The sequence below is a fragment of the Pan paniscus genome, chromosome 5 (assembly GCF_029289425.2).
Source record: "Pan paniscus chromosome 5, NHGRI_mPanPan1-v2.0_pri, whole genome shotgun sequence".
Classification (NCBI taxonomy): Eukaryota; Metazoa; Chordata; class Mammalia; order Primates; family Hominidae; genus Pan; species Pan paniscus.
The window spans coordinates 60,124,562-60,131,427 of record NC_073254.2 but is presented as its reverse complement, the minus strand read 5'-3'; positions in this window follow the sequence as shown (position 1 = coordinate 60,131,427).

The following is a 6,866-nucleotide window of genomic DNA, read 5'->3' as shown; positions in this document are numbered from 1 at the left end:
AGTTTGTCTTTTCTGTAGTCTTCATTAAAAAAAACAAACTCAGTTCTGGCTAATAAAATGTAGCAGAAAGTGTGCTGAAAGGTTTCTGGGAAAAAAATGTTGCTGCTGATGAAATACAATTATGTTAGAGAAAAGAGTTCTCTAGTATACCTCCTTCCCTGTGCTTCCAGTCTTTGAAAGTGGGGCTGCTGCAGCTATTCTGTAACCATGAGGCAACAAGCCTATGGGTGGAAATTCATTATGTTGAGGATGTCAGGGAAGAGGCAAGAAATGGCCTGGAGGCTTGATATCGCTGAACCAATGCCAGCAAATGTCTGCTTTTGGACTTCTTGTTATGTGAAAAAAACAAACCCTACTTAGGCAAGCCACTGTTGATTGGGTTTTCTGTTATTTGCAGCTGAATGCATTGTAAAGGACTTAATTCTTCCTTTATCTGTTCTCACAGGACCTTGTATTTTCCTCTAAAGAACTTATCACAGTCATAATTATTTAAGTATTAGTGTGATTATCTGCTTAATGTCTCTATCAACTAGATTTTAAGTTCTGTGAGGGTAGAAACCACATCTGTCTGGTTCACCATTGAATCCCTAGCTCCTATCTCAGTGTCCAGCATATAGTAGATGCTCAGTAAATACTGGTTGAATGAATGAATGACTGAATAAATGAATAGCACTTATTCTAAACAGACACTAGTCAGTTCACTTCCTATTCTCAGTAGGACTAGTGTGGCAATCTCTCAAATTAGCGTGGAAGTTTTGGCAGCATGGAGGGACCTCCCTCTACCATTTCTCTCCAACACTGACTTGAATCAGCTTTTCCATGCCAGTCAAGACACTTTCCCTTATGGAGAATAATGCCCAACACAGACCCCTTAGAAGGACCTCAGTAAATCCCGGCAGAACAGATTTTGCCACCCCCAAGAATCATTTTCCATAAGATAAGTGCATCCTGCTTTCTAAAGACAATTTGAGTCTCTCCCTCTAAACATTAAGCCCTGACCCCAGCTTCAACAGCAGGAAAATACCTCAGTAAGCAATATCCCCCATAGCATTACCTGATTTTGCTTCAAGAAGAAGGAAGAAAAGTTTCTTAGTGAAAACCCTTCTTTCCTCTACTGCCGCTCCCTGGGCTGTGTGTTACCACTTCTAGTCTCAGCTGGAACTAGCAACCCAAAAGCAGTCCCAGAAAAGAGAAGGAAAAAGAATTAAATCACACCACCCACGAGGGATCAGGAGTTTACAAAACACTTTCCCCGTGGTTGGCTGCAAACGCAGTGCAGAGGGTGGTCTCTTACCCTCCATTGCCTGTCCCTTGTCCTCCCTGTGCCAGAGGGGTATATATTACCTTTTTCCTTCTGCTAAATGCCAACACACAAACTCCTGGAAACGATCCATCAGCAATTCGGAGAAAGGATCTCCCACGTAAAGCAGGAGGATCCTGAGTTTCAACTTCCTGTCTCCATTCACACTGTACCTTCCAAAAGGAGGGAGACTGGCCCCCTGGAAGCCATAAAGCATAATGGTCAAGAACCAAGATTCCAGACCTGGGAACTCTGCCACTTCCTCGTTATATAATCCTGGGCATTTTATCCAATCTCTATAAAAACTCATTCTCTGTTTTGGTAAAATGGGGAAATAAATGAGATAATCCATGTAAAGTGTAAGCTTGCCACATAGCAAGCCTCCAAAAACTTCACATATTTTTATCCAGGTTCAACTCAAATCACACTTACCTATGAAACCATACTCTGGGAGGTTGTTAAATGTCTTCCAAGGCATTTTCTACTGATTGGCCGGTTCCCACCAGCCTTCTGTGTCCTGCCTATGTCTTCTCTGAGTCCATCCGCCTTTCCTAGGCTCATTCCCTCTAAAAGAGCTGCTCCAACTTGAGAGATGCCTCCCAAAAGATTGTGGAGCCCATCATGGGGATATCTCAGTTACTGCCTTAGTTGCCCGAATCTTGCTGTCCTGTTCTTAGCCAGCCAAGTTACCTCCCCTCGGTCTGTTTTCATCATCTAAAATTCAAGAATAACCATTTCTACTTTGCAGGATTGTTATAAGGTTTAAAAATTAAGTATTTGTAAAACGCCAGGCACATACCGGGCACTCAAATCAGGCTTAATGTTCCTATTCATATTATTATTATTCAAGATCCAAGTTAGCATATGCCTAAGTTAAACAGAAAAAGAAGAGAGAAAAAGCAAGAGCAAAAACATTTTTTTCTTTTCTTCAAGCTGAAATGCAAGTTGGCAATCAGCTGGGGTCTGGAAAGGGAGCTGGCCAGCCACCCAGCACGCTGCTGCTTCCCAGGAAGATCCTGCTTTAAAGCTGAAGCCCCACTGGGCAGGGTCCAGCGACGCTTGGCACATGACTGGCACCACCACACAAATACAGAAGACTGTCTGGTTGCAAATGCATTTACAGATTTGGATTAAAAATAAAGTCCCCGGATGGACCCACCAAGCTTATATTTTAGAAGGATTTCTTTCTCTCTCTCTCTGGAAATGTTCTGGACTCCTGAAAATAGAGGTTTATTATGGAAATGCTGACAGACCCTTAAATAGAGCACTGTATTTGCAACACTGTAATTATGCCTCCATTGAAAAGCTCCAAAGAAAACATGATTTCCTTGTGCAAATAAATCATGCATGGCTTTAAAGGCCCAGATTTGGATCATTTGAACCATAAGGAACCATCGTCTTCCATATGTGAATGAATTATAAATAATAATGGCTTTAAAAAAGGCCCATCCCAGGGAAATATGGACCCACTACTATGGCATTTGTAAAACTGGACCCACATCTCACTATTGTCTTATTGCATGAGTAGGCACCAGATTAGCCTTATTATAGCATTGATTTGATTGGCCTAGAAATTGTCCCTGAATAAATAAGACATTCATATCTTCTTCCATTTATGTCCCTCACAGAACTTTCTCCCACACTCTCTTTCTTTCTCTCTTCCACTCTAACATATTTGCTCTGTGTGCCATTCCTCAGCAAGACGATCTGAGGTTAGACCCTGCAAATAACCACGTCAACATGATGCAGTAGCTCAGATGTGTCCAGGGGCAGCAGATCTGTTTGCACCCACAATGGAAGGTGCCACATGCACTTCTCTATGCTCTTGACACATCTCGTGGAGGGTGTGGGGCCACCAATACTTTAGAACTGTATCTTGACAGGCACTGTATGTTTGACATACAACATGTGTCTGCAGCCTCGGCAAAATGTGCTCCAGATTTCATAGCTACTGCCCCGAGCACTGGATAAGGGGCCATTATGTGAATCTGCAGCAGCTCCAAGCAGTAATCAGAGAAGCAGACCATGGTCTTGGAGGACAGGCTTTATTCTCCCATCCAGATTGTGGTTTGCTTGTTTTCAAACAGTTATTGATACTTCCAAATTGCAGTCACTAAATGACAGGTTTCATTTAGATGATCATCAAAAACGAAACTAGCAGAGTTGAGGCTATAATTCTTTTTTTCTTAATAGCAAAAGAAAATCTGCATTATAACTATATAGAGCTACATGTGGTTATAAATACTTGATTACACCTACAAAAAATAAGTGTTACATGACATTTGTTTTTTTCAACAACAAAACTGTAGCTGGATTTTTTTCATACATATAATTTTCATATTTGGGGATAAGTAAACTCCTAAGAGGCTTTTTGAATTACAAATGAGAGATTAAATTAGGCTCCTTCTGATTTTCTTATCAAGTCTACTTTATTACATTCTAATTAGTTGAAATTGGGTAACAGAGAGTTGCCTGAATCTGCATGTAACACATATAAACCCAGAGGCCCTGTGGCCCAGGCTTGGTGAAGTGCTATGTTAAAAGCAATGCAACAGAAAAGATAGATAAATATAACTGAAAGCTATTTAAATCCTTTCTTGTTCTTTTTAGAAAACACCAAATCAGGGGAGGACATATATTTCATATAATAAAATAGTTATAAAACTCTTGTTATGGACTGAATTGCGTCCTCCTAAAATCCATTTGTTGAAGCCCTAATCCCCAATGTGACTGTATTTAGAAATAGGACCTTTAAAGAGGTAATCAAGGTTAAATGAGGTCATTAGAGTCATTAGAGAGGCAGTCCTAATCCAATATGACTGTAATCCTTGTAAGACGTGACATCAAGTTACCATGTACGAAGAGTAAAGGCCATGTTGGGAGACAGCCATCTGCAAGCCAAGGAGAGAGGCTTCAGGAGAAACCAATCCTCCCAACATCTTGATCTTGGACTTCCAGCCTCCGGAAGTGTGAGAAAGTAAGTTTCTGCTGTTTAAGCTACCTGCTCTGCAGCATTTTGTTATGACAATCCCAGCAGACTAATCCAACCCTCTTTAGATATCTTTCATGGTTATTCTCTTACACCTATCAGTGGCTCCCCCTAAAAATCTATTTACTCCTTCCCTCTCTATGGCTCTCACACTCTCCCGAAAGCCCACTTCATGCCTGCTTTCATTTTTCTCTCCCTGCTCCCCTCTTTGGCTCAGCTCTTTATTACGTGTGTCGACTGGGCCTCTCTAGTAATTTGAGATATTTTTCTTCCTCTTTTCTTCTTTTCATCTTATCTTAACCAATGTAAGAGATATTGAAAAATTAAAGGCCTTCCTCCAAAGGGGAGGTGGGGAGACAGGCTATAAGTATGTATTACAACCTGTTGTCCTTATTACACACTTCAAAATTATAATACAGAAGCAAATGGGACAAGAAAGAAATGGATGAAGGTTCAGAAAGACAGAGATACAAAGCCAGGTGCAGTGGCTTACACCTGTAATCCCAGCACTTGAGAGGCCGAGGCAGGGGGGTCACTTGAGGCCAGGAGCTTGAGACCAGCCTGGCCAACATGGTGAAACCCCGTCTCTACTAAAAAATAGAAAAATTAGCCAAGTGTGGTGGTGCATGCTTGTAATCAGCTACTTGGGAGACTGAGGCAGGAGAATCACTTGAACTCAGGAGGTGGAGATTGCAGTGAGCCAAGATGGTGCCACTGCACTCCAGCCTGGGCAGCAGAGTGAGACTCCATCTCAAAAAAAAGGACAGAGATACAAACAGCAGCACTGCCGACATGATGCCAGAAGTGCAGTAGGAAAGGCCAATTCTCTAGTTATTTACAAAAAAAAAAAAAAATGGGAATCTAAATGTTTGACCACAGTCATGCATTGCTTAACAGGATAAGTTCTGAGAAATGTGTCCTTAGGCAATTTTGTCATCGTGTGAACATCGTAGAATATACTTACACAACCTACATGGGCAAGCCTACTATAGACCTAAGCTATATGGTATGACCTGTGTTCCCAGGCTACAGACCCGGGCAGCATGTTACGGTACTGAATACTGTAGACAATTACAACACAATGGTAAGCACTTGTGCATCTAAACAAATCTAAGCATAGAAAAGGCACAGTAAAAATACAGTATAATAGAGAAAAAAATAGTACACCTGTATAGAGCAGCTCTATTATAATCTTAGGGAACCACAATTGTATATGTGGTCCACCGCTGATGGTAATTTATAACAATGCATGTCTGTAATATGTTTGCCACCCTGAAAAGTTGGCTAAAAGCTTTGACATCCTGTCCACCTGGTCAGAAATGAATGTGAAGGTGAACAAGAAATGGTGTGTTCAATTCTCAGCAGGCTCTCCTCTAGGGGAAAGCGGACAGCTAAGTAAACCTCATTTGGCCTAAGAGAAGAGAAAGGAGGGAGAAAGAGGGAAACCGGAAATCCTCCACAGAACAAGTACAATTTTATAAGCATCAGTAGAAGAACTGATTTTTGTTTTGGAATGGGCTTGTTTATAGTTGACAAGCAAAATATTTAGAAATGTAACGGGAGGAAAAGGTCACCACCAACTCCAACAAATTCTACTATTAGTCAGCAAAATGCCACCAGTCTGGATTCAGGCATCTGTGTACAATTATAACAGCATTCACAATGCACTCTTCACCTTCAAAGCCCTTTCCCCAGCATTAACGAATGAATTCTCACAACGGCCTTGTCTGGGAGGTGGGATTATATCTGTGTGGGAGAGAGAGAGGCTGGGGTGGCCCAAAGAGGTTCTCTTTTCCCTAAGCCTGAGAGAGATACATCCTGGAGATGCAAATTCTTGGCAGCCTCTGGTCAGCTAGGGCCCTCCCAGGTCTCCAAGGGCTGTAGATCTCCTGGCTTCCCCTGAGTGCAGGAGCCATCCAGAGAGGAGGTCACCAGCTTTACTGCTGCCAACCACCAAGAAGTGAAAGACATACCTCCCTCTCTCAGGGGTGATGAAAGCTCATTTCTGTATCCAAACAGGCATCTCTCCTCCAACCATTAGTTTTCCGAGCTCTCTTGCAACATATGCTGGCTTTGTCCTGGGTTGACTTAGCTAAACTGTAACTAGAATTCTCAGAATTCTCTTCCTTGTACAGTTCTAAGTTAGGGTTGGCTACAAGAGACTTTAGAGTGGGATCTGGGAGGTGAAAGTGAATTAGCCTCCATTATGCTGGGAAGGAGGTATGGGACTCCAGGCAACTTTTTAGCTTAAATTGCTGCTACAGGTCCACTGCCCATCTGCTGGAAGACAGCAGAGCTGGTCCTGTGGCTCTTCCAGATCCTACAAGATTTCTTCCTTCAGCTCCTCTGGGTCCTGAACCAGGCATGTGCCCAGTTCTATGGAGAAGGACACCTGCTTCTGCAAACCAACTGCTTTGTCAAGGTGGTGAGTGCTATGGTCTGAATGTTGGTGTCTCCTGACAAATTCATAGGTTGAAAGTTAATCTTCGATGTGATGGTGGGAAGAGGAGAGGCCTGTGGGGAAGTGCTTATGTCCTCACAAATATAATTAGTGCCCTTATTAAAAAGATTAAAGGG